Source organism: Hippocampus zosterae, chromosome 4 (assembly GCF_025434085.1).
Source record: "Hippocampus zosterae strain Florida chromosome 4, ASM2543408v3, whole genome shotgun sequence".
NCBI lineage: Eukaryota > Metazoa > Chordata > Actinopteri > Syngnathiformes > Syngnathidae > Hippocampus > Hippocampus zosterae.
In genome coordinates, this window is record NC_067454.1 from 4,575,563 (window position 1) to 4,603,550 (window position 27,988).

The window sequence follows — 27,988 nt, forward strand, 5'->3', positions numbered from 1 at the left end:
GGCGGTGCTGGAGCCTATCCCAGCTGTCTTCGGGCAGTAGGCGGGGGACACCCTGAATCGGTTGCCAGCCAATCGCAGGGCACACAGAAACGAACAACCATTCGCACTCACACTCGCACCTCGGGACAATTTAGAGTGCTCAATCAGCCTGCCACGCATGTTTTTGGAATGTGGGAGGAAACCGGAGCACCCGGAGAAAACCCGCAAACTCCACACAGGGAGGCCGGAGCTGGAATCGAACCCGGCACCTCCGCACTGTGAAGCCGACGTGATAACCACTTGACTGCCGGGGCCACCCCCCCATGTCAATCATATGAGGAAACTCATTCGGCACACCCCCAAAACCCCTAGCTGTAGCCTTAGCTGGAGAGACATTTCTTTATTATTACTCATATTTAAGTAATATTATACTGAGACCGGTGGCCCGGTGATCCAGTGGTGAGCGCGTCGACCTCACAGTGCAGAGGTACCGGGTTCAAATTCCAGCTCTGGCCTCCCTGTGTGGAATTTGCATGTTCTCCCCGGGCCTGCGTGGGTTTTCTCCGGGTACTCCGGTTTCCTCCCACATTCCAAAAACATGCGTGGCAGGCTGATTGAGGACTCTAAATTGTCCCTAGGTGTGAATGTGAGCGTGGATGGTTGTTCGTGTCTGTGTGCCCTGCGATTGGCTGGCAACCGGTTCAGGGTGGCCCCCGTCTACTGCCCGAAGACGGCTGTGATTGGCTCCAGCACCCCCCGCGACCCTTGTGAGGATCAAGCGGTACAGAAAAGGGCTGGATCGATTATATCGATACCAGGGTTTGGATCTTCCATTGTAGTATTTCCTTTTGACTTTTCATCCATCCAGTTTCTCATCCACTTATCCTCACGAGGGTCATGCTGGAGCCTATCATAGCTGTCATTGGGGGCCGTGGGGGACACCCTGAATTGGTTGCCAGCCACAGACGAACAACCATCCGCGCTCACAATCACACCGAGGGGATATTGACACATCAGTCTTGCTTGTACATTTGGTGTTTTGCATCATTTCCTTGATATAATTTATGCAACATTCAAGTTTAGGGAGCAGACCAAACACGCAAGTTTAAATTTCATCCATCGCCACACATAATGTTCACAGACACTTTTAAGTACCGGGAAAAACACTATTTCTTACCCACTCATTCAGGAAACCTGTTTGGGAATATTTGTGGACAGTATCTTTGTTAGCGCCGTTTCTTCACTCCTGCAATGGTGGTCAGGTTTGCTGGCTGCCTTTGATCTGTCACATCGGTGAGGAATTCGGCAAAAACCAGTCACATTTCCCGACATGCTTTGATGGAGTGAGTCAACTTGGAGGCGTGGCATGAAGAACACATCAGAAGACAAAAGCGGCCGTGTCTGTTGTTGTGGGTTTCAAGTCTGATGTGGCCTGGAGGCGAGTGAGAGCAAGAGAGAAAACTTCCACAGGCACGGCCCGTGAGCCAAAGTCAATGTTATCCTTCCTAGCTCAGTCTCGGGAAGTAAAAAATGACCACTGAAAGGATGCGTGGATGGAAAGTGACAGCGACGGACGTTGTTCAAATTCAAAAGAGTAAACGGACCGGATTTTTTTTTCCTTCGGGTGCGTCGCCTCATCACCTGTGTCACCTTGTTCCGCCTGCCACCTCCGACGGTCATTTTGCCTTTCACTGCCCGGTCATTGTTGGTTGCACGTTGGCTACTCACAACATTTACCACGGCGTGGAAACCAAAATAAACACACAAATGTAATAATGGCTTTGTTTGCTGAAAAATCAGTTTCACTTCCAGTAAAATGAAGGTCGTTAATCATTTTTCCAAAATAATCACGCACTGGCCACACAATGATTTAATTATTAACTTATTTTGCTGCAGGAGCAGGCAAAATATTACAGGTAGAAGTGCCTTTGCTTTGTTTGCCTTTTGTAACTCAAGGAATTAATGTTAATTCATTCCTAAAATGTCATTAAACCAGATGGTGAGTCAGAGATACTGCAGACACCCCTCCCCCCTCCTCCTCCAACTGCCGGAGGATACAAAGGCACCGCATGAACCAAACTGAATACATAATTATTTTAAAAAGTAATTTTCTCAAGTGCTTTCTCTGCGTATTGCATTGTGTCATCTGTTTGCGTCGTAAATCATAAATACAATTAACATTGAGTTTCTTGACACTGCTGGCACTTCTAACAAGGGTACTTTGCAATGCAAGACTGTAATGGATTCAGTTTTGACGGTTTGTGAGGCAGAGCAGAGTCCTATCAATTCGACTGCTCTTCATTCAAACCATCCATCCATCCATCCATCCATCATCTACCGCTTATCCGGGGCCGGGTCGCGGGGGCACCAGCTTTAGCAGGGAAGTCCAGACTTCCCTCTCCCTAGCTACTTCGTCCAGCTCTCCCCGGGGGATCCCGAGTCGTTCCCAGGCAAGATGGGTGACATAGTCTCTCCAGCGTGTCCTGGGTCTTCCCCGGGGTCTCCTCCCGGTGGGGCATGACCGGAACACCTCACCGGGGAGGCGCTCAGGAGGCATCCGAATCAGATGCCCAAGCCACCTCATCTGGCTCCTCTCAATATGGAGGAGAAGCGGCTCGACTCTGAGCCCCTCCCGGATGACCGAGCTTCTCACCTTATCTCTAAGGGAGAGCCCGGACACCCTGTGGAGAAAACTCATTTCGGCCGCTTGTTTCCGGGATCTCGTTCTTTCGGTCACGACCCATAGCTCGTGACCATAGATGAGGGTTGGGACGTAGATCGACCGGTAAATTGAGAGCTTCGCCCTTTGGCTCAGCTCCTTCTTCACCACGACAGACCGATACAACGTCCGCATCACACCGATCCGCCTGTCGATCTCCCGCTCCCTTCTGCCCCCACTTGTGAACAAGACCCCAAGATACTTGAACTCCTCCACTTGGGGCAAGATCTCCTCCCCGACCCGGAGGGGGCACTCCACCCTTTTTCGACTGATTCAAACCAGCCATTTTTTTTCCCGTTATTCATCCAAACGGTACCTGCCTGTAATTGCAACTGTACTCTGCTGAACATACACCGGAAATGAGGTGCTATAAGACTCACGTTGACAGCAGTGAGTTCTAATAGAGTGTCCAATTTCTATTGAGTATTTCAGGCCAATGCCAGCAGCAGATGATGCAATGCTGAGCCAGGAGATGAGATGGCATTGTAGGCTGGGAACACCCTGAACCAGTTGCCAGCCAATCGCAGGGCACACAGTGACGAACAACCATCCGCGCTCATATTCACACCTAGGGACAATTTGGAGTGTCCAATCAGCCTGCCATGCATGTTTCTGGAATGTGGGAGGAACTCAAAATTAGATTTTTGAGGTACTGTGTTTGCCCTGCAAGCAGCATCATTCCTTATTCCGATTTATATTATTATATTATTAAAATTTATAAGGCCTGGCGTAAGCGCGACAACAACTAAGCCATGTCTGCCATCTAGTGGTGAATGGTGATATTACATCTCAAAATTATAGTTAACACCTGCATAATCACGGTCCGGCAGCCATTATCTGGATTTAAAAAAAAATTGTCCATTTATATTCTGGGATATTTCCTCTCGTTCTGTCCGTTTCTCCTGAAAAACGCACAATGAATGTTAAACTTTTCAGTGGAACGTTACACCGCTACATTGAAAAATGAAAATGTTTTATAGTGGCAATCCTAGAAAATATACATAGTTCCACCAATCCTGGGTTGAATAATCAACATTTTTTTTAAATAAACTTTTTTTTTAAAATAAATCATCTGCAGGGGCCTTGCATGGATTTATTTTTATACAAGAGAACATCTTATCACTCATGTGCTTTTTTTTCTCCTCCAAATGAGCTCATCACATTTCCACATCCGCAACCATTACAAAAGCTTTTTTTCTTCCTTTTTTGTCCACAATCCAACTTGGCTCTATTTGTTTCCCCTGTCTCTTTTCTGGTAAACACAATGTTGAACTTTCAGGGGTATTCTCTCGCTGCAAGCAGCAAAACACAAATGCATGTGTGTGCGGATGAGCGAACGAGAGAGTGAGAGCGACCACCGCTTCCCCTTTTGGTTTATGGCAGGTTTTAAAAATGGAACCATGGATTTGAAGGAGTAGCCTGAAAACATTTGCCAGAATGACATCATGAAATCCCAAAACAACACAGAGCTAAAAATGGATTGGGGCCTTTCGAGTGCAACAAACTCCAGCAAAGATGATTGCCTCTCCTTTAGCATTGATTGAAAGCAAATGTGGAAATTAAGAGGACTGTGAAGAAGCGCTTTGGATGAGTATACGACTCGCAGCCGACGCATCAAGTGTAATAATAGTATAATAAATAATAAATAATAGTCTGCATAAGTGTAAGTAAAGCGAAAAGCCAGTGTCAATGTAGTTGTGGGCAGGAATTTACGACATGCGTGTGGCTGGTGCTAATCTTCCCCAAAAATCCTCACTGCTTCATGGTATTCCTGTGATTTCCTCTGTCGAGCAACCTCAAGTGTTTCTTGATTCAATAAAGCTTTCACTTGTTGACGTCCCCCCCACCCCTTCGCTATGTTTGTTTGCAAGCTCACAATCATGAACGCTCGCGTTTCATCCCCAACGCTGCAGCAGGAGATCATGTTGCTCTGCGGTGTGTTTCCACAGAGAGGAGCAAGGGGATCAACCATATCATCGCCGTCTCTGAGCTAAGGTGAGACACAGATGTCTGGCCTCTGATCATAACAGGTCACCGCTAACGTGATCAGAGAAGCAGCGGTGACACGCTGACACCGCACACTAGCACGCCCGCTGCACAAGGAATGCATTTGTAGCATATGTAACTGATCCGGCAGAAGTTTCCCTTTAATGAAACAGCGTCATTGTTTGATCGGTTTACCTCGATTCTGTTTTCGCGGGTCAATATAAACACTATTTTTTGTTGTTTCTTCTAAAAGTTGTTGTAATATTTTTCGGAGTTATGTCATTTTGTAAGACAGATAATTCATGTTTTTGCATTGCACTTTCCTAGTCCCTGAGCCCCCCCACATTCCCCACCCTCATCACCTCCATTGTACTAGAGGGGTTTGTGTGTCCCAGTGATCCTCGGAGCCAAGTTAACTTGACCTGAACGCCTCCGGCAGGGGCTCCCTGGCCAATTATATTTCACTATCCCATCACAAATCACTCATAGCTTTACTATTTAAACAGCATTTTAGCTATGGCAGCTACTAAATTTGTCATCGCTAGTAAAATAATGTTTTGCGCTGGACGTCACTGTATCCAAATCTTTCTAGCTTGCTGTGAAGGAAAATTGTATATAGTACTGCGATTTATCCATTTGTGTTCATATTGTATTTAATTGAAAGATGTTTGTTGTTGTTTTTTTCTCTTTCTCCTTTCTTCTTTCTAGATACATTCTTGCTGCTGGAGGCTGTAAATTTCCCCAGTGTGGGACAAATAAAGGATATCTTATCTTATCTATCTAGCTAGCTAGCTGGTTAAGATGGCTAGCTTGCTCGCTCGCTAGAGAGCTAAATAGCTAGGAAAAATAAAAAAGCTAGCTATCAGCACAGTGGACAATTGGTTAACATGTCTGCAACATTTTTGAGGTTTGGGATTTGAAATTCAGAGACATGAAAAGTCACCATGACGACGAGAGGCATGGCTAGCCATGCTTGAACTGTCCAGACTGCATATGAATGGCGCTTGCGCAAAGCTAACGCTGGCCAATAAATGTTCATTCTCTCTCCTGGACTACACCAGGCGAATTTACATTCATTCTCTTGACAGGTAAAATGGTACCAAATTTGCTGCATTGCAGTGTGGTAGTCTACAATTACGGTTTAAAGGTGTCTAACAATGTCAATATAAAGGACATACATCATCATCATCTTTGGTCAGACATATTTTAGCAACTCTACTGCGTTCCATTTTGTAATTGGTGATATTGTTGTTGGTTTTAACTTTGGTTCAACTTTCCCAAAAAAAAGAAAGAAAAACGAATAGGTTAACACCTAAAAATAAAAAGGCTGGCTGTTTTTTTAGTCAGCCTCATATAATTTCTTCACAGGTGGTCTTTTTTTTTAAACTCCCCACTGCTATTTGCTAACTATAACAGTGTCTGAAACTTGAGAAAAGCTCCAGTGATCTGTTCAGTGTTTCATGCAGCCGCAGATTTGTATTTTTACTGTAATTCCATCAAGCTTCATTACAGCGTCAACCCTGAACTTGAAAGTGGTGGAAGGGCTATCTGAGTACTGGAGAATGGCGAATGAAGAGCGTGATAAACTTGGTTGCACAGCACTCCAAGATAATTTGAGCTTGGAGACTAATTTGAGAGCCTCATATGATTTAGAATGGAAAAGTTTACAAGGCTCATTTTGACACTTCATTCCAAACCACGAAAGACTTGGAAACAACAAAGTCATTTTTATTTGATGTTTAGATGACAGATTTACTGATGAGCTCATGGATTCTTCCTCATAATTAAATTGTTCTGTCCAGTAATTCCCATCAATATTCTCCTAAAAAATATAATATACAGCATATGTGCTTGTAAAACGAGTGTAAATGTTTGTGGTCATTATTTTTAGACTTCTTGTAATTCTAATATTGCTCTCAATTTTCTTCACCTTTGGTCCGAAACCATTTTTACGTCAATCAAAGTATATCAAATTGGTCCGGTTTTATCTTGTCAGTCTTGACCCGCATTGCATCATGAACGTTTTATCATTTTGACATGCCCGAATAATTTGCTGGCTCGAAGCAAAATAGAAAGCCTTTAGAGAGAAACATGACAGAATTATTTCCTCCTGCTGAAAGGGGTTTGGAATAGCGACAGGCCATACGGTCCACGAACGATCTGTCCAGCAGTCGTTTCAGAGCTGCTTCTAATCTGGAGGCCACATGAGTCCCTCTGCTTCAACCAAGTGTGCCTTTATTTCTTCTAACAGACTTTACAATGCAATTTTTATGCTATGCTTACTCGTCACAGATCGCCCACTCGGCCTGTGCCGGTTCAAATTTGTTCTAGGTTGTGTACTTTTTCATGTATAAATTCAAAAAAGATACAGTCGAACGACACGCACGGAGCAAGTATCAACTTAACTCATACTCGCAGTCGCATCTAATAGAGAAATTATCTTTCATAATCAACCAGTTCAAGGTGGACTCCACCTACTGGGATCGGCTCCAACACGCCCGTAACCTATGTGAGGATAAACCGTGCGGATAATGGTTGCGTGGATGAATCGTTTTATAAGATTGTCAAAAGGGCAAACGCTGCTGCGTGTGGGTACTCAAAGAAAACCTTTTGTTATCACACTGGGATTTGCGGGGGGTGGGACATTATGGCTTGGTGCAGTTGAGTAGAAAGTGGACCCAAGTATAGGGAACTCAAAGGGTTCTTAAAAAAAAAAACAGGAAATGTTTCTTTGTAAAACATGGCAAATATGTCTGTTGTGCTTAGACGGCAGCATGAGTAACCCTAATATATTATATATATATATATATATATATATATATATATATATATATATATATATATACAAAAAGTGCTCGTCTCACCCCCACTCGGGTGGTGTCTGTCTGTGAGACGAGGAATTTTTTTTCATACATGTATATATAATTTTTTGTTTTTTTTCCACATCTGGAATTATATGCACCATAAACACAGTACCTCAATAATTATAACATTTCGAGCGAGCGTGTATTTGTTGTTACACTTCATGACACTTGATGCCGACACGTGGTAGCCCTTGTTGTCAAAGTCAATCAATTATAAAGGATTTGTAGTCGGAATCTGGGAGGCAAGAAAATGAATTCATGAAAGAAGTGCCTCATCCAAGTTTTTTTGCACGTTGATGCCTGCACTGTTTCACACCGAGATGTTATTTGGATAACATGAACTGTTCCTCTCGGCAATCAGTCATTTTGTTGACAAGCTCATCTTTTCTGTGAGTCAGCCATCCGCCGTGCGTTGTTGGCTTGATGTAACTGCAATGACGGCACTCAAACGGAATGACAGACCTGGGCTTTGTGTGAAAAATGGTTATTGAGCTTTTTGTTTGAGGAAAATGTTTTTTCCACAACGACTGGGACTCTAATTGGCTGCCGGAATTCACTTGAGCTTTTACAAAAGCATTTACACCATCCGGTTTGTAGTAATCACTATTGTGATGTGGTGGCAAATGGATTTATGACTCTTCAGACAAACCGTGGAAATTATAATTGTAGTCAAGTCAAGTCAACAGAGCACTTTCAAACAGTCATCGCTGCAGACAAAGTGCCGTACATGGAGTGTTTGGCTTTGTCTTGAAACCAGACGCTGTTTGTGGTGGTGGTGGTTGGTGCGGGGGCTGGCTTAGTTATTATTCAAACTACCGTAAAAAAACAAACAAACAAAAAATTGTTCTAAGACCCGAAAAACAAATGCAGTGGATGATATACAGCATTAATCGGGGTTCAAGATTAATCACAGAATGTTTATTTGTGATCTCTGACTCGTACAGAAACTCTGAGGTTTGAACAATGCCCAAAATTTACACCAGAGAGGCTTCAATGACATTTTTTTTAGCACAATGATGTTAAATATTCAAGGTAGCGAAATCTGCCCGTTTTGTGTTTGACTCAATCAAACAAGAAAAAGCCTCCATTATTCATGGCAGTGACATTTACTTTAAAAGAAGCTACTTGGTGGTGAGAGGGTAATTTTAGCATCTGCTGGCAGAGAAATGGAGGGAGGAATTTGGGCACAGATTGCTGATGGAAATAATGACGTGTTATCAAAGGAAAATGAGTGCCTCCAAGCACCAACAAGATATAAAATTAAATTGATTTATATTGAATGAATCATGACATGGCATGTAGCTATCGGGGACAGTATGATACATTTACATTGATTGAATTGATTCTGAGGTGGCACGGTGGTTGATTGGTTAGCACGCCCACCTCATGTTGCACAGGTTGAATTTTTGTTGTTGTTGTGGTGAGTGAAGCTGAATCTTATAAATAATATTTATTAAAGCCGCAGAATGTATCATTTGTCGCCCCCGAGGGTGGAATTGCGCATTACAACAACGGAGCTGTTGCTTTGGTAGGCCATATTGCTGGATAAGCTAGCTAGCTAGCTAGCTCGCTTGATCGTTCAATCGATCGATAGATAGATCATACATTGATAGATAAATGATAACCTAGTCTTTTATTCAGGTTTTTACAGCAACACAAGTGAAACATCTTCACTCTTTTCGTGAGACGGCATGACAGAAAACCAGACAACTGCAGTGTCAGTTATGTGTGGCAAGTGGTGCCATGAGCCTGGTAATCAACTAATGAAGTAAACGTGGGTTTGAAAACAGCAAAAGGGTGTGGTGGAACCAGATGGTGGAGCTTCGCTTGAGAAAAACAAACTCAAATCTCTCAGTTAGCATGAAACATCATGATAGCCGGCTTTATTGGAAATCTGTCTTATGGGAAACTAGCTGGTTCGCCGCCCTGCGGGCGGCTCATCAGCTAGTTCCTGCGGAAGGCTGGTAAGGTGGGCCTTCGGCCCACAAAAGTGTTGTTGCTTGGTTCAACTTTTTGGTCATCTTCATTGCTTATCGCGAAAATAAAGAGATGTTTAGCTCTACTAAATAACTAACAATTTCATTGCAATGCTTGTGGGTAGACAACATTTTTTCGCTAAGATGCCCGCGCGATCGTACTGAGCCACTGCCTGAGCGGCGCAGTGGCGGCGCGCAGCGGTGCGGTGAAGTAGGTACATTTTGAAAAGGGACAGACGGAAGGACAGACCGCGTGCGGGACGACGCGCAATATATATATATAGATTAATACTGATGCACTTTACATTGGCTGCAACTCAGTGCGCCAATACCCCAACCCCTGCCGGTCCCAAGCCCGGCTAAAATTGGGTGGGTTGCAACTCCAAGACCAAAAAGAATGTGCCAGACAAATCATGCAAGTGACTGCTGGTAACTCCTGATGGGACTTTTTAATCTCAGTCTGCGAATTCTGTTAATACTGGTAATCACCATAACCATATCATATCTAATACAATACAGACTGGCTCCTTATCTCAAATCCAGTCCCTTTCTCTCTCTCTCTCTCTCTCTCTGGAGGGTTCTGCAGGTCCCTAAATGTACGAGGAGCAATGTCCTAGACCTACCATCCAATACACAGCACATAGTGAATACAACATCTCTAGTGTTCTGTTCTCACAGTAGAACTCGGTGCCGGGCGGCGCATTTGGGACTTCATTGGGGAATTAAGTCACAAGTCAGTACCTGATCAATTTCTTAATATCACCACTATCACAGCGCAAAAATAAATTTCGACTCTTATGTCTGGCATGACAGAGAGCCAGAGGGAGAATGCCATTATTATGAAAGAAAGAAATTCATTAAACCTTTATCTTTCGTGATATCAATTCCCGACAAGTCCAAATAGCTCCATTACTATAACAATTCAAAATCTTTTTTTTTTTAATCTGGTAACTAGATATGTTAGATGATAAGGTCGATCTGTTGTATTTCATTCAAAATCGCTGATCGTGTGTGTGCCCATATTTCAGGTTGTGGTTGAAGTGAGATGCAGACAATTACCATCCCTTCGGGAGAAGACATCTTGATTTTGTCAGCCGTGCTTTCGAGGAGAGGAAGCGGATGGTGGGGAAGAAAAACAAATATGATACAACAAAGGAGGGGAATGAGGGGAGAGAAAATAATACAAAGGTTTGACTCAAGGACAACAGGACATAATCTAATATTGAGGGTGGGAAGCCAAACAATGTTTGAATCGTGCCTCCCTCAGCAGTCAAATATTTAATCCTCAGGTCATTCTGTTTTTCAGTAAACAGTGAACACTGCAGCAGGATTTCTGCAAGCCTCTCTTAGACACTAAATCCGAAAAGGTTGAATCTCCGACGTAACTTTTGGAATTAGATTTTTGGATAACACTCCCATATAAATAATTTTTGGAGAGCGTAAAAAAATAAAATAAAATAAAATAACAGCAGGTCGATTAATGCCCTGCCCGAAAGGGATTTAGAATACTGCGTATGAGTGATAATCCTAAATCTGATACTTTATGCAGAGTATGCAGAGTTTTTAACCCTGACTTGGTTTCTTAATAGGAATATACTAAAAAGCATCAAACGTGTGCGTGTGAGACAATGCTGCATCACCTCCTCTGTGTCCTTTGACCAAAAATTGGCCGCCTGCTGTTCTGGCAGCAGTGTGTTGGTGCTCTCAAGGTGTCTGAAATTGTGCATTCCCCAGAGAAGAAGAGCCGTATGCTCCTTGCACACACTGAAAAAAAATTGTGCGCTGAATTTACTTCATTTTATTTTCTCAAGCGGTTGCACGAAATGCGGATCCATGTGGTTTTTTTAACCCTTAGGTCCTTCGAAACAAAAAACCCCTATTTTTTTAACAATTTTGGAAATGATGTATGTTGTGTTATACAAACATTCTTTTTTTCTTTCAAACACTCAAAATGTTCAGAGGCATCTGTGCTATCCATATATATATAGTTTTTATTAGTTCTTTGGGATTTTTTATTCTTTATTTTTTTTCAAAAGGAAAATAAAAATGTGTCTGGAGGTCCCAACCAAGCCCTACTAACAATCCCGACCGGACGTGTTCATGTAAAATGCATTGTTTTGAAGCCTCCTGCAAAAAGGCAAACTCATTTGCGATCCTCTGACGCCACCTAAAGTTGCAAAATTGGAATGACCTCAACCCAACAATGTGGCATGCTTACGTCTGTCCAAGCGAAAACAAAGCGATTGACGTAAAAATCACGTGAAATGCATGTATACACATTAGGTTTACGATGCATTCAAAAATATGAATTATAATGGGTCTCTATGGTGCAAAATATGTAAATTGTGAAGATTACGGAATCAAAATCTTTTTTATTATTGCTGCAATGCCTGAGAATTATCAGCCGGTGACGTCATGAAATTTCGGCCATTTTAGAACCCCACCCATACGTTTCAGCTCTCGTGTTTTTCCTAATGCCTTTGCCTTTTATTCAAAGACATAATTTTGCATTTATCGCAAACGGTGCACTACGAGGGTTAAGTACAATGCTACTTTAAAAAAATGTATCTAAATCAAGATGGTTGCGTAGTGTGCAGCCACTTGATGAAATAAAGTGGAGTTAATTCAGCATGCCATTTTGTTCTGTGTCGTCCACATGGTGTGTGAAATATTTAGTGGATGAGACAGAGGAACATTGGGGGAAAAAGTCCCCACTGACCACTTTGATCGTGGCGAGAAACTGAAATGGTAAATTTTGCGTTCACAGCATCCATGGGCTCACCTGCGCTGCCTGCTGCGCTTGACGGTTGAACGTAAACAAACAACTGCCATTTTCTCATCGTCACGCATTGGTCCGTGGGCGAGTATCCTTACACTCCCCATAATGTTCAATCTCAAGAACAAGTCAAGTCAAGTCAACAGTATTTCTCGAGCACTTTCAAACAGCCATCGCTGCATACAAAGTGCTGTACATGGAGTGATTTAACATATACAATAAACAGTAAGACGAATCGGTAATAAAGGCGGTAGAAAGCACCAAGCAGTAAAATCAAGAACAAATCGAAGTCAAGTCAAGTCAACATTATTTATAGAGCACTTTCAAACAGCCATCGCTGCATACAAAGTGCTCTACATGGAGCAATTTAACATGCACAATAAACAGTAAGACAAATCGGTAATAAAGGCGGTAGAAAGCACCAAGCAGTAAAATCAAGAACAAATCTAAGTCATGCTGAGTCGAACGCCAAAGAATACAAGTGAGTTTTGAGGAGGGCTTTTTTTTGTTTTGAGAACAGCTCAAATAGCGCTCATCATTGGTGGAACGTGCGCAAAGATTGACTTTTAAAGTCACGGTAACTTTCAAAAAGTAGTGTCATGCAATGATGTGACATGATGAGATTCTAACTCTCTCCCAAATACAAGTTTTGCATTGTATTTGCAGCAACAAGAAAATCTACTAAGCTCAAGACAGTTTTTGACATGAACCACAGCCCCCCCCCCACCCTCCAACTTAATTAGTGCCTTTAAGTGCATGCAAATCTTAATGCACAGCACCATATGCCGGACTGAATATTCATTGAGTCACTGAGCAGGCTGTCCCCGCTATGGACCAAATTGCGCATCTCTCTTGCCCTCATTATTCCGACATGCTGACAGAGAGCAACACAGCAAAGAACAAGGAGAAAAGAGCAAAGTCAGACTCCAAAGTTCACTGCAAACTTCATGACACTAGTAAACAGGAGTGGAGGACAAAATCAGTACTTTTCTCATGTTCTTTTGCTTCTGTGAGAAGCATGTTGCTGAGTGTGAAGGATTGTTCGCTTTTGACTCTTGGAAAAGAAGAACTACTTCTAAGATACTGTTCATTAGAGCGGTGTGCTTTCAATAGTACATTCATTCATTCATTCATCTTACGAGCCGCTTGATCCTCACTAGGGTCGCGGTGGGTGCTGGAGCCTATCCCAGCTGTCTTTGGGCAGTAGGCGGGGGACACCCTGAATCGGTTGCCAGCCAATCGCAGGGCACACAGAGACGAACAACCATTCGCACTCACACTCACACCTAGGGACAATTTTAGAGTGTTCAATCAGCCTGCCATGCATGTTTTTGGAATGTGGGAGGAAACCGGAGCACCCGGAGAAAACCCACGCAGGCCCGGGGAGAACATGCAAACTCCACACAGGGAGGCCGGAGCTGGAATCGAACCCGGTACCTCTGCACTGTGAAGCCGACGTGCTAACCACTGGACTACCGGGCCGCCCTTCAATAGGACATATGGAACCTATGAACTCCGTCCATATAAATCACCGGAATGTGTTTCTGTCAGGACTGTCAAACTACACCCATTTCCCCCTCCAACACTATAACATGTCCCAAACATTCAGCACTTCATAATTTAGTGTGCGGCTTTGTGTCTTTATAATAGGGGGGGGGGAGGGGGGGAGAGAATTACGAGTCCCTCCTTCTGTTACGCCATTTCAACAAAAGAGGGCAACGCGTAGAGCAGGAATTTTAATTGGTGCACAGGAAGTAAACGCCACTATTTTGTGGAGGGTTGCTACTTCCTCCCGCACCGCTGTGACTTTGTTTTATCTTCAAAGCCATCCTCAAAACTCACTTGTATTCTTTGGCATTCGACTCAGCATGACTTTATTTGTTCTTGACGTTACTGTTTGGTGCTTTCTACCGCCTTTATTACCATTTCGTCTTATTGTTTGTTGTGTATGTTAAATCGCTCCATGTACAGCACTTTGTATGCAGCGATGGCTGTTTGAAAGTGCTCTAGAAATACCGTTGACTTGACTTGACTTGACTTTTAATGGCCAGTATGGCAGGAGAGTATTAACACAACCCACATGTCATGTGCAGTTGTACTATACAAGTTGGGCTCTACGAAACGCACACGTGAGTGTACACCAACTCTGTACAGTGTGACGAACGGCACTTGGAGGCCGGGGGGTGCTCCAAGTGCGGGCAAGGTCGGCAGAGCTCCGTCACTCCCCCCTCCCCCTCTCCACACGCACCTATTTGTGTGTGTGCGTGGATCAAGCATGAGACACTTGGGATGAGGGTATTGGCATGTATGCAAGGGCAAGAACAAGCCGTGATGTGTCTTTGTGTTTGTTACCGTGGTAACGTAGTCACAGCACAAGCGGCACAGCGAGTATTGCATGAGCGGTTCAGTACCGTGTTAAAACATGCCAATGTCCTGTTATACTCATAGGTTGGATTGTACATTTAAAAAAAAATTTGGAACAGGTTTACCTGCTCCGCCTCGGCACTACAGTGTTACCTTTGCGGGTGAACTTAAAATTCAAATCTTGCTGTTTTTGAAGCAGGAGCTGAGGACAGGAAACGATCAGTAACTCACCGGTGCATGGATTCAAACTGCACGTTCTCATTGGGAAGTGGCTGAGTGAGCTTACTTAGGGTATCGAGCGTGTGTCACTCGTGGCTCGGGTTGCAACGGAAATATCGAGACCGGAAGGGTCACTTTTTTTTTTTTTTTGGTAAATATACTTGTTGATCCGTGGATCAACCACCTGTTGTGAATTTTGCTGTTCAACTCCTTTGTTAGAGCAAAAATAATAAATAAAATCTAATAAATAGCGCTAAAAAATTGAGTGCATTTTAGTTTCACACTCTGGAGGAGGTGGGCAACAGAAGGATGCTAACTAAGCTAAAAGCTATGATGGCCAGTCCCTCCCACCCCCTCCAGCCCGCCCTGACAGCACTTGGTAGCTCCTTCAGCCAGAGACTGTTACACCCGCGCTGCAAGAAGGAGAGATACCGACGCTCGTTCCTACTGACTGCTGTCAGGCTGATGAATAAAAAATAACAATCATAATAATAATAATAATTCAATGATGTGAAGGAAAATTGTAAATGGTACTGCGATTTATCCATTTTGTGTTCATATTGCATTTAATTGAAAGATGTTTGTTGTTTTTTTCTTTTCTCTTTCTCCTTTCTTCTTTGTACATACATTCTTGCTGCTGGAGGCTGTAAATTTCCCCAGTGTGGGACGAATAAAGGATATCTTATCTTATCTTATCTTTCACCTGAAAGCTGAAAATGACGCGTTGTTTATGTTATGATCTGTGTCTTTTTTTTTTTTCTTTTCGATTTGGATGTGGTTTTGTTTCATGTTCCGTCTTGTTTTCTTGTGGTTCATGTCTTGTGCTGTTCCTTTTTGTTTCCGCCTGTGCCTTGTCAGCCTGCTCCCTTGTGTCTTCCTACCACCTCACCGACGGCGTTATCATCTTGTTAACAGGAATTTGATATCATTTTAACTAACATTGCATACCGATATCGTGTAGGAAGGGGGATTCTCCCATCTGCGGCCCCTTCTCAAGGTTTCTCATTTTTCCCCAGATGTTTTTTTTTTTTTTAGTTTCTCCTTGCCCTCCTGGAGGTTAAGGTCAGGAGACGTTGTGAATACTTGTCAACTGTGAGCATGTGAAGCCCTTTGAGACCATTTTTTATTTTGTCCTGCGCCTCCTATTATTTGTTGCCGTTCCTGTTGCTTGCTACGTCGCCATTGTCCTAGTGAGTTTTGTGGCTCTACAGGAAGAAGTCAGAATGAGCAGTGGGAGGGAATGAGGATTGGTCTTCCTCCGAGAAAAGTCAATCTTGAGTGACCCTGAGCAAAAAAAATAATAATAATAAAAAACCTCAAAGCTCAGTCCAGTTGTAACCACGGGCAGCAGACAGATTCATAACTATTAGATTCCTGGATTTTTTTTTTCCCCTGTGGTCAAAAAATGTGAAACCCAGTCAAGGGTGATGGATACTTGCGGTAAGGCAAAATATTAGGTGTGATGCGTCCATTTTAGTGTCTCGCCAAGCAGCTGACTGCACAACAAGGTCACATCCTGTACATAACTGTGGTCCGTACACGAATTGGAACAAATAGCTATCGATGTAGCGAAGAAGTCAAAATGAACAGCTTTTTAATGTTTTTTTTTTCTTGTTCCATGCTGGAATGATGAGGTGAGGAAAATTCCTTGCGAGAAAACAAGAAAAAGAACACTTTCTTGCACCAATAAGGTGATGGTCGCATCACCAGAGACAACACAGCATATTTGTGCATGAACATAAATCCACAGATGCTTATATAAATGTATAGCGATCGTATAATCCTCAAATTGAATGAATACTTTGCTCACTCAAGTCAACGCAAGCCATATGTGTAACTTTGAGCCGCCGCTCTTTTTGTTTTCTTAACGTCTACTGTTGCACGGCGTTCGCAATTCCAAGCATCCTTGAATAATTATGTTTATTGACTGAATGCATCTCATATGTGATCTTCCCCCTAAAAAGACCGCGACCGTGTACATTTACTTTCACATCACTTTTTTCCCCCCGTCATGAAACAAACACATTCTTGAGCCCACAGTGAGAGGGGAACCGTGACGATTGATATAAACAGGAGGTAAAGCATGAAATCTCTCTTCTTATAGGAGGTATTCCAAAAATCTGACATTGGGACCTATTTTATAGAGTTGATTGCTATTTCGGTTTCTGGATGTTATTCTCTTGTGAGTTAGTTCAAGAATTAAGCAGAAAAAAAAGGTAATACCACGCTAGATGAGTGTAATTTCCAACAGACGTAACAGCCCTCCTATGCAGGACAGGCTTTGTAGCCATCACGGTGCCTCCACATCACATTCTCCAGGTGCGCCATAGTAATGGGATAGTAATAGAACAGAAGGGAGAGGGTTTTAGTGCGGCAAGCCAAAGAAGTCATTGATAGCTGAAATTGTTTCGTGCATTTGTATGTGTATGCATGAGTCTGTGTTTCCTCGAGTTCTGTCGTCACTGATCACAACGCAACAAATCACAACATGGTTTTCTCAGATTATCAGAGTCATAAAAACTAATTCTTCACTCAATTCACACTAGGAGCCATTCATTCATTCATTCATCTTCCGAGCCGCTTGATCCTCACTAGGGTCGCGGGGGGTGCTGGAGCCTATCCCAGCTGTCTTCGGGCAGTAGGCGGGGGACACCCTGAATCGATTGCCAGCCAATCGCAGGGCACACAGAAACGAACAACCATTCGCACTCACACTCACACCTAGGGACAATTTAGAGTGTTCAATCAGCCTGCCACGCATGTTTTTGGAATGTGGGAGGAAACCGGAGCACCCGGAGAAAAGCCACGAAGGCCCGGGGAGAACATGCAAACTCCACACAGGGAGGCCGGAGCTGGAATCGAACCCGGTACCTCTGCACTGTGAAGCCGACGTGCTAACCACTGGAGTACCGGGCCGCCTACTAGGAGCCATGTTTGAATAAAATTAAATAGCCCCAGGCGGCATGGTGATCGACCGGTTAGCACGCCTGTCTCACAGTGCAGAGGTGCAAGGTTCGATTCCGAGTCCTGACGACATTTGCAAACAAAGAAGTCATTATGTGCGTGCTCATTTACTGTATGTTGCTTCCTCTTTAACTGTTCTTACATAGCGTATTTCGCAATTATGTGAATAATCTACCGGTATTTGAACAAGACCAAGTAAAAGTATCTAGTTTGAGCTCACTTTACCGGCAAGCTGTGACCAGAGACACTCTCCAGTTGAGCTGTCAGCATTTGACTAGTCTATGAATTTCCAGTGCGTCCACCTCTATCGTTACAAATGTCATTTGTTGGCCAATTTTCAGCATGAAGGCTTGGAGCAGTCGACCATGCAGCATTTCATCCCTGTAACGGCTCTCCACAACAATCACTGCTATGTGGAGCCCCGAGCTGTCAACACATCACCCAGCAAGAATGAATAAATAAGTAATGGTCGGGTATGGGGGTGTGGGGTGGGGAGGGGGGTTGTTCTACCTTGACAAAGCCTTGGGGCATCTGCGCAAACTCAAACTGCCCCGGCCTTCCCCTAATCAGCTGCTGTCCATCAACCCCGCCTCTCAGCTCTGCTGCTGACTCGACTCATCCGCAGAATCGGTGGCTTTGCCCGCCTCCACTGACGCTTCCGCCCGTACCGACCGAGCTGCACATGTCAGTGTACACAAATTGCTGTTAGTCGGGTTTGCTCCGGGGCATCACTTAATTGGCACAAACTTCCTCGGCAGCTCCATATCTTTCGCTTCTGACAGCAAACGAGAGGGGAGGCGCACGCAATGCGGAGGCAGACCGTGTGGATGTCACCTTGACAGACTTGAGGTGTTATGTTTCTCATTCATGCACTGAATTAACTAATATGGAGTCAGTGGCAATTTTATTTGGAAATAATTGGGTGGTGAACCACCAATTCAGGTCATCCAGGAAGATGATATCCTATCTTAGGCTGGATATATATACTGTGAGCCCTTTAGTATTGCCGTATTTTCTGCACTAAAAGGCGCACCTAATAGCCTTCCATTTTATTAAAAGCTCACAGCGCGCCTTAAACTCCGATGCGCCTTGTGTCTGGTCATTTCGGTAATATTTCAACCCCAAAATGGCTCCTTGCTCGAGACATGCTGACAACGCAGAGTTCAAACTTCAGGCCAGGCATGTCCAAAGTCCGGCCCGCGGGCCAGATCCGGCCCGCGGTCGAATTTCATCCGGCCCTCGGCCCCCGTCATAAAATTAGTGCCGTCTGGCCCGCAGGTTGGGCGCAATGGAACACGTGTTGCATTGACTGAGGTCTCGTAGACTGGCGAGTGATGTTTCATAGAGTACTGCTTCCCTCTAGTGGCTAAATGAGTAATAGCATTCACTAAATGAGTAATAGCATTTAGACACTAGAGGGCATCACTCACGAGTTAACAAGACATTACTCCGTGTTTATATTGACTGATATGTCATATTTCAAATTCCTGTTTCAAATGAACCAAAAGAAATTCTTAAGATTGTTGAAATTAAAATAAAAATGGAAATGTGAAACAGACTGGCTTACTAAAATTTGTTAAACAATATTGTTGTTCAATGTAAAGAATGTCAGCCAAGGTCGGCCCCCGACATTTTACCACATAAAATCTGGCCCCCTTGGCAAAAAGTTTGGACACCCCTGCTTTAGGCGATCGGTAACTAGCAACCTTTGCTGTACTTTGTCGGTATTGTGTTTTCTGTCATAATTTTTTTTTTTTTATCTTTTCCCGTGTCTACGTTTGTGGGGTCCATTTTGTTCCGGAGCAATCCAGAACTTGACAAGTTTAAATTTGACACCAACTGGAAGTAGAGTTCTTTTTAGGACTTTTAAAATCCAATCGTAAACGTCCTGTGCCGTGTGTGTATATGTGTGTGCGAGTGTAATTGTGTGTACTCCGCTCTTAGCCATAATTCATTCATGCAAGACCAACTTCACACAATGTTTTGACCATGAGCAAAAGACCTTCTCGCTCTTTCTCTCTCACTGTCATTACCCGTCTGGTTGAGTCAATCATTTCCCATGCTCTTGATAAGAAACAATAAACTGACCCCCTTCCCCTTCACCCTGAGGTAATTCCTTTAGGGGGTACGGCGGGGGCCTCTGAAAGACACAGAGCAAGTGTTCGCAAGACATTGTGCGAGGCTCTGATTAATTAAGTGTGCGATATTGTGTTTGTGTGCGTACGTGGAATGGCCTGCATGTGCGTTGGCTAGCCTGCGTGTGTGTGTGTGCGAGTGTGATTGCGCGTGTAAATTTCATCACAAGTGCCAGTGTGTGTGATCTGTTTCCAATTAGCCCTCTTGTGTTCGTGTTGCCGAGAGCCATGACTAATGTCTTCTTGGGCCGCGATGAGTGGGGGGATAAAGCCCCAGCTGACGGCCCTGAAAGGGCTTCCATCTGCTGCAACATCACAATGAAGATCTGGACGGCCGCAGACAGATGAGTGCGACGCGGACTAAAGGCGACATGCATTATGGGAAGGACCGCAATGTGGGAATAAGCTATTAGGGACAAATAGCGCTTGGAGGGGAAGAGGGTGGGGGTACCATCACAGATATATGATGGATGGTACCAGAGGCACGTATTCACTAGCATCATTAAGGCGCACAGATATGCAGAACGTGGTACGACATCATTTTTCCATCCATCCATTTTCCGATCCGCTTTATTCTCACAAGAGTCACGGGGGGGTGCTGGAGCCTATCCCAGCTGTCTTTCGGCAGTAGACAGGGGACACCCTGAACTGGTTGCCAACCAATCACAGGGCACACAGAGACGAACAACCATCCACGCTCACATTCACACCTAGGGACAATTTAGAGCGTCCAATCAGCCTGCCATGCATGTTTTTGGAATGGGGGAGGAAACCGGAGTACCCGGAGAAAACCCACTCAGGCCCGGGGAGAACATGCAAACTCCACACAGGGAGGCCGCAGCTGGAATCGAACCCGGTACCTCTGCACTGTGAAGCCGACGTGCTAACCACTGGACTACCGGGCCGCCGCACCCGACATCATTTCATCCAATTATTATTTCGTCTTCTGGAAGAAGTCATGTACTTGCTACAGTGATCATGTATAATACCAGAGACGCATTTGACAAAAAGTCCACAAAAATGCGCATACACGTGTGTGTGTGTGTGTGTGTGTGTGTGTGTGTGTGTGTGTGTTTGTACGTTGTGAAAGCCGGTTTAGGAACGACCTCTATTTGGAGGCTCTCAGAAGCCCAGCTGACTCTATAAATCACAGGTGTCAAACTCAAGGCCCGGGGGCCGGATCTGACCCGGCACATCATTTTATGTGGCCCGTGAAAGCAAATCAAACATGTCCACATCCATGATGCTTGCTAAAATCTCGACCAAAATTTAAAATTCTCATATTGAATACATTAGAGACATATCGTAAGCATTTTCTTGTGATCAAACCCCTCATTACAGAAACTTAAACAATAGTTGAATAAATCGTTATTATATGGTTTGAGTCATAACCCCATTTTAATTTATTAGTAATGTCCCCATTGCGGGACAAATAAAGGATAGCTTAATAACGGCCCACCAAGGGAACTGGTAACTAAAATGTGGCCCGCGACAAAAATGAGTTTGATACCCCTACTATAAATAGTCTGCAGCACTTTACCAAAGATTGGTTGCCATTAATGTGACGCACACATACACACACATCTCCGTTTACTGAGAATTTATTTGGAAAAATCAATCATGCATCATAATTGCATGGTAACGTAATTGCTGTGTAATTATACGAGCCAAATTACAACTCAACCATGATTATAGGAGTATAAACAGGAAAAATCATAAATGACATAAAATTGTCCAACTTTTTCTTTTTTTTTTTGCAATGCAATTGCAAAATGACAGACTCGTCACGATGGAAAGATGCATGAAGCTGGCGAGCCACAAGAAACTCTCTTCATTGTTCTTAGAAACGGATGGCTATGCCATGAAACTGGATCACAAAGCAGACTCAAAGACCAAATTTACAAAAAAGAAAAAAAACATCTACGAAGGAGCAATGTAATAAATGCAAACAATGTACAACCAAGACATGACAAGAAATGGACGGCGCCTTGTGAAGCAAAAAAGCAAAAATCCAAATCAAAGAATACACAAAGAAAAAAACCTCGAATTTACTGACTGTTAGCTGGAGACACGGGAAAGAGAAAGCATCAAACATGCCAGACAAGAAACCACGAGCAGCAACAACAGAGACGACACAGAGACGAACTCGTCAAACAATAGAGAGCAAATGGAGGTAAGCAACGGAATGTTGCCCCAATCAAGGCTACCGATTTGCGGTCAGCAACAAGTGCGTCGTCAGGCCGCCGCCCACCAAGCGCCGAAACTAAAGACAGTGAGACATGACAATCGCCTATGCTGGTCCAATACTGCTGAAAGAAAATATCCCAGGTCTGACAGCGCACCTCAAAGGAATGACGACAAATGCTGCACTTTGGTCCAGTATATCAACTTCCTCCGAGGCCCATCTTGACATTCGTCGTGTGATCCATTTTTACAGCAGCGCGTAATACAAAAGATTAATGGGACATCGAGCGCAGCATGAGGCAATGACAGATGAAAATGGACAAATGAGGCCAAAAGAAAGAGAAAAGATCAAAAGAAGAAGAGGGCTTGATGGAGCAGGCCTGAGGGGGTACGCGATCAAACACCTCCTTTATGTACACACGTGCACATTGCATGTCACTCATATGTCAGAGGACAGGGCAAAACCCTGCTGGAGATTAATAACCACACGCTATTCAGTTGGAGAATTGGGGGATTTTTTTCTTTTGGTCCTAGTTGGTAGACACACACTTCTACCTATGTTGTCCCCACATACAATCAATAAATAGAAAATCTACTTGCTCGATAAAGGTATTCATTCAAGACAATTTCCTTACCTAGCCGTCTTCAAATACAAAGTGTACTCACAATGCCCGCAGTTAACCCTCGTAGTGCACCGCTTGCGATAAATGTAAAATGATGTCTTTGAATCAAAGGCAAAGGCATTCAGAAAAACACGAGAGAGCTGAAACTTATGGAGGGGTTCTAAAATGGCCTAAATTTCATGACGTCACCGGCTGATAATTCTCAGGCATTGCAGCAATAATGAAAACGTTTTGATACCTTAATCTGCACAATTTACATATTTTGCACCATAGAGACCCATTATAATTCATATTTTTGAATGCATCGTAAACCTAATGTGTAAACATGCATTTCACGCGATTTTTACGTCAATCGCTTTGTTTTCGCTTGGACAGACGTAAGCATGCCACATTGTTGGGTTGAGGTCATTCCAATTTTGCAACTTTAGGTGGCGTCAGAGGATCGCAAATGAGTTTGCCTTTTTGCAGGAGGCTTCAAAACAATGCGGGATTGTTAGTAGGGCTTGGTTGGGACTTCCAGACACAATTTTTTTTTGCCTTTTGCAAAAAATAAAGAATAAAAAAATCCCAAAGAACTAATAAAAACTATATATGTATGGATAGCACAGATGCCTCTGAACATTTTGAGTGTTTGAAAAAAAAAATGTTTTTATAACACAAAATGCATCATTACAAAAATTGTAAAATGCGTAACTTAAGGCCTTTTTAATTTGGAGCACACAAGGGTTAAGGATTTATATGTCCTAGCATACTTTTCTGCATTAAATGAGCCACTTACACAGCGCTTTATCTTGATCATATATCGGAGTGTAGCCTACTCTGCGCGTTGGTGCTTTTTAGTTTAATATAACTTACTTTAACCTCCAGTATCCTGCACCATACTCTGGCCAATGGTTGATTTTTTTCTATCTTTGGTCCAATTTAAAATCCATCTACCTCGCTACTAGCCTTATGCTAACTAAGCTAGTTGTTTCTCTTTGCTAGCATGGCGTTAGCAGGTCAACAGCATTACCAGGCCGAATATTCCCATCGCTAGGACGCTTTGAGCTGGCCAACGGTGAGGCCGTGAGCCGTCCAAATCTTCCCATAACTACTTCCAGGCATTCGCTCGAATGAGCCGCGTGTGTAGCTTTCACAAATGTGCACTTCCCACGGAGTTATGGCAGACATAACGAGACAGGTTCCAAAAGTTCGCCTCTGACGACAATATGCTATGACAGATTCTGACAAGAATAGGAAAATTCTGATTTGGCGGATAATTCACTATTCAACTCGAGTCGCCACTGACTCGGACGCAGTTTTTGTATTATCCGGTCTATACTTGCTTAGCGTGGCCATGACTGAATCTTAGCCCATGATTCCAAAGGGTGGAGAATACCGTCAACTACTTTCTTGACGCCGTTGATCCAAAATCTGCTTTGGGATGTACTTTGTCAGTATATTATATGTGGAGCCTCAAAACTCGATGCAGGTTTGCAGTTTTTCAGTTCCAGTTGAAAAAGCATTGTTGGTATGCTACAAAGAATCACCAACCGGCCTTTTTTTTTTTTTTTTTTGCTATGGTCCCCTTCGGTCGCATCTCTTGATGCCTTACTCATAAAGAGTACTCACTAGTCAAAGAAAATGTCAGGAAACTCCGATTGAAATCAACCGGGGAAAACAGTTGGTGAGTAGTGACTGTTTGTACATGAAGTTGAATGTTGAAAGATGAATTATTAACAGAGCCACATCCCCTGAAGATGTGACGACCACCTTAGTATCGTTATTCCCCCCCCCCCCCCCCCCCCAACTAATTACCACGCAAATAAATGTTTTATAACACTTCCAGAATTATTGAAATGTATTTTCAATAATTCATCGTGGCGGTATTTTTACATCAACTAAAACCTGGCATTTGAACAGAGCTGCGTGTGCTTAAAAAAAACAAAACGGCTACGTTTGTGTTACACAACCAATCATTGGACTGACATCAGAACTGGTTGACTTGTTAATTGACTCAAGATTGGTCATTCATTTTCAATAAAACACTTCATTAAATTTAGCCTCACCCTTTTGTTGCCATTATGCTCAAGTTTTTCCATTAACATGTCCTCAAATGAGTGGTTTTGTCACATCGTTTGTCCCATTTGACCACAGGTGACATCATCCTAAAGCAAGAATATGTCGCCGATCTGCCTTCTTCCTCTCGCCTCATCGTTTGAAGTTCTTACCTCACATTTGCACAACGCAGAGTCATTAGCAGCCGCCATTCAAACTGCCAGCTTGTCACTCTACACAATCTCCTCTTCGATCTTCCCTTGTCTTAAACTCCTCTCCTCCTCCACATTGCTCTCCGTACCAACCAGTCAAATAATGGGATAATGCTACCTGTGGGGAGATCAAACTGTTAATTTTGAGTACGATGTTCCAATTTCACACCATATGCAAGGGTATGAAATGGAGGTGGTGATGGTGGTGATTGATTCGATTTTGTGTGAATGGTTCTGTGAAAGCGACTGTCAAAAAAAGATCCGCGTGAGATTCAAATAATCAGTGGTTGATAAGTGAGGAAGTGAACAGCTTGTGCTCATGCTAACCTGTCAGATTGCATACAGTGGACAATAAAGTGTTTCAGCCACGATGTTTTACATATTTTGGCTCTAAATTTTCGCCAGCCGCAACGAGCTTCATCCCGGGAGGAGATATGGAGAAGAACGAGAGCGATAAAGTGGACCAAGAGAGAGAACAGAAGATGTCAGCACATTCAGTTTTAAGGGAGTGGGAGTGTAATGTCAGAGTTTCGGAGGGAAAACAGAAAACCAGTGACACCAACAATGAATACCTTTCTGGCCGTCTACGGCATTTCTTTTTGCGCATATTTTAGGATCCTTGAGAGAATAGGAGCACTGTGAGATGCATGCAAAAAGTGAGAGATTCAGTTCAATACATGAAAAAGTAGCGTCAAATCGTTTTAGATTAAAAAAAATGCAGTGCGGTATTTGAAGCTTATTTTGTGTTTTTTTAACAACCTATTGGTTTCATATTTGGTGCGTTCATGTCACTGCAGATAGTTAAAAGCACTTTTAAAAAGCACACGGGTGCTTTTTCTGATGGTTGATTAAAGACTGCCGCCCCCTTGTGGTTTTAAGGCAGAACAACGTTTTATTGAGCAGTTACACTACACAGGGTTGGTAAAAAATAAGTCTCTCGATTTTATATTGTTAAAAAAAACGCCTGTTTTTTTTACTGACATAAAAGTGAAAGGAAAAGACATATTTTAGTGATATGTTTGATTTAAAATTCGATATGGTCTGCAACACTTTCCACAAGTTTCTGGAGTCACCCAGAAATCGGACATATTGTAACGTCCATTTTGGACAATACACTTCTTTCAAAGTGTCATTTGGTGTGATAGACTTAAAACAGGTCATAAAAAAAGCACATTATGATGTCATAAATATTCTAAAGCAGGGAATGCTCCCGCCGTTGTTTCTGACAGACAGCTAGGCTATTATTTTCATTAAATTGGTGATATTCTGGCCTTTCCTTTCTCCGGCAGATACGGCTCATAGTTGGTGCTATGTTGAAAGGGTGAGCCAATGCACCAGAAGGAGTCGGACGATGAATAATGCATCATTGTTCTCAGACAGACATGTTCAGTATGAATCGGGGCCAAATGAAAGACACAGGTAGTGCCGTGGTGCTTTGTGCTGGGTGGCAACGAGGTTTGAATTGAATCGAGTAGTTTTTCGACAGTGAGAAAATTCATGGTTCAGCGGGTGATATCACAGAAAACCTCTTTGTCTCGTGAAGTAGTTTACTACCATTTTATAGGAATTCATTTCTTAATTTTTACCACATGACTTTTAACCACGGCTCCTTTGATAACAGTTATGTCATGAAATGCTGCGGACGACAAATGACTCACCACATACGACTTACATGGCTCCAATTACTGTAGAAGAGTTATCCACATAGAAAAAAACTTAATAAGGAAATAACTTTTAAGTAAGTACAGGCATTTTGGAAAATTCGAGGTTATAATAGCCTGAGTCTGGAATCTCTAGTTACAAAGGTGACTTCACTTGGGTAGCCAGAGGATGTTTTGAAGTATAACATCATCGCATATTAAATATGTCAGGAACTACGCCAACCCATCAACATTCGCATGTGTCTTCGATTAATCTTAAGAAATATCCCTCATTGGATGAGTTCACATCAGAGCTTCAAGAACAAGATTACACTGAGTCAAAATAATGTCATTTATAAAATCTGTACTATTGCAATGCCTGGGTCTTTAAACGCTGCTTCAGAAAGGCAGGTGCAAAAGCATGCACAGGCAAAAATCGATAAAGAAAACCATGTAGTAAATAATCATGAGTAATAACATATTTTTTTGAAATAGAAATTGGCTTGACATATCTATATAGCAATGCCGTTTTGAATGATAGTGTCACAAGGAGTCATGCCATCTCACCAGAGGTAGTTAGAGGAGCCAATAATCATACTCAGGTAAGAATCATGTTACTTTGGAATAAAGGCCACAAGTAAAAGCAAAAAGTAGTCTTCAGGAATGAGGAGCTTCAAATTGAATTCAAATTGGAGCTGGTCAGAAATGAAACAAACATAACATGCAACCACTTCAGCTAATTTTGCTGTTGAGGAATGCAAGTCATATCTTTTTTTAAAAACATTTTAAGCAAGAAATGTGCTCAATATGTTGTTCTTATTCAACATTTTTTAAATGAATAAATTCAAGTACGCATATTATATGATTTTAGTGTTGAAAATACCATTTTAGCTGAACGGCTTAGCTGAACGGCATCCAAAGTGCTGTACATGGAGCGATTTACCATACACAATAAACAGTAAGACAAATCGGTAATAAAGGCGGTAGAAAGCACCAAACAGTAAAACCAAGAGCAAATCTAAGTCATGCTGAGTCGAACGCCAAAGAATACAAGTGAGTTTTGAGGAGGGCAGCGAGGAGGCTTGCCGAATGTTCAGTGGGAGGTCCTCAGTTTAGTTCTTTAAACTAAAGTTAATTAATTAGTTAATTAAGCATTGTATCAACATACCAGTACTTAAAACATGTATTTTACTAATTGTCTATGTTGATTGGCATTGTATCAACATACCAGTACTTAAAACATGTATTTAACTAATTGTCTATGTTGATTGACTTTGAGTAACTTTGACAAAAGTTTGGGGGGGTTTTTC

The 27,988-nt window shown here is 42.9% G+C and overlaps 1 long non-coding RNA gene across 1 annotated transcript; it reads left to right on the top strand.

The window, feature by feature from the left end:
- Nucleotides 1-21,218: 21,218 nt before the first annotated feature.
- Nucleotides 21,219-21,992, top strand: LOC127598992 (uncharacterized). The gene is made up of 2 exons (XR_007961985.1): nucleotides 21,219-21,360; nucleotides 21,421-21,992. It is a non-coding gene; the product is annotated as an uncharacterized LOC127598992 (long non-coding RNA).
- Nucleotides 21,993-27,988: the final 5,996 nt, after the last annotated feature.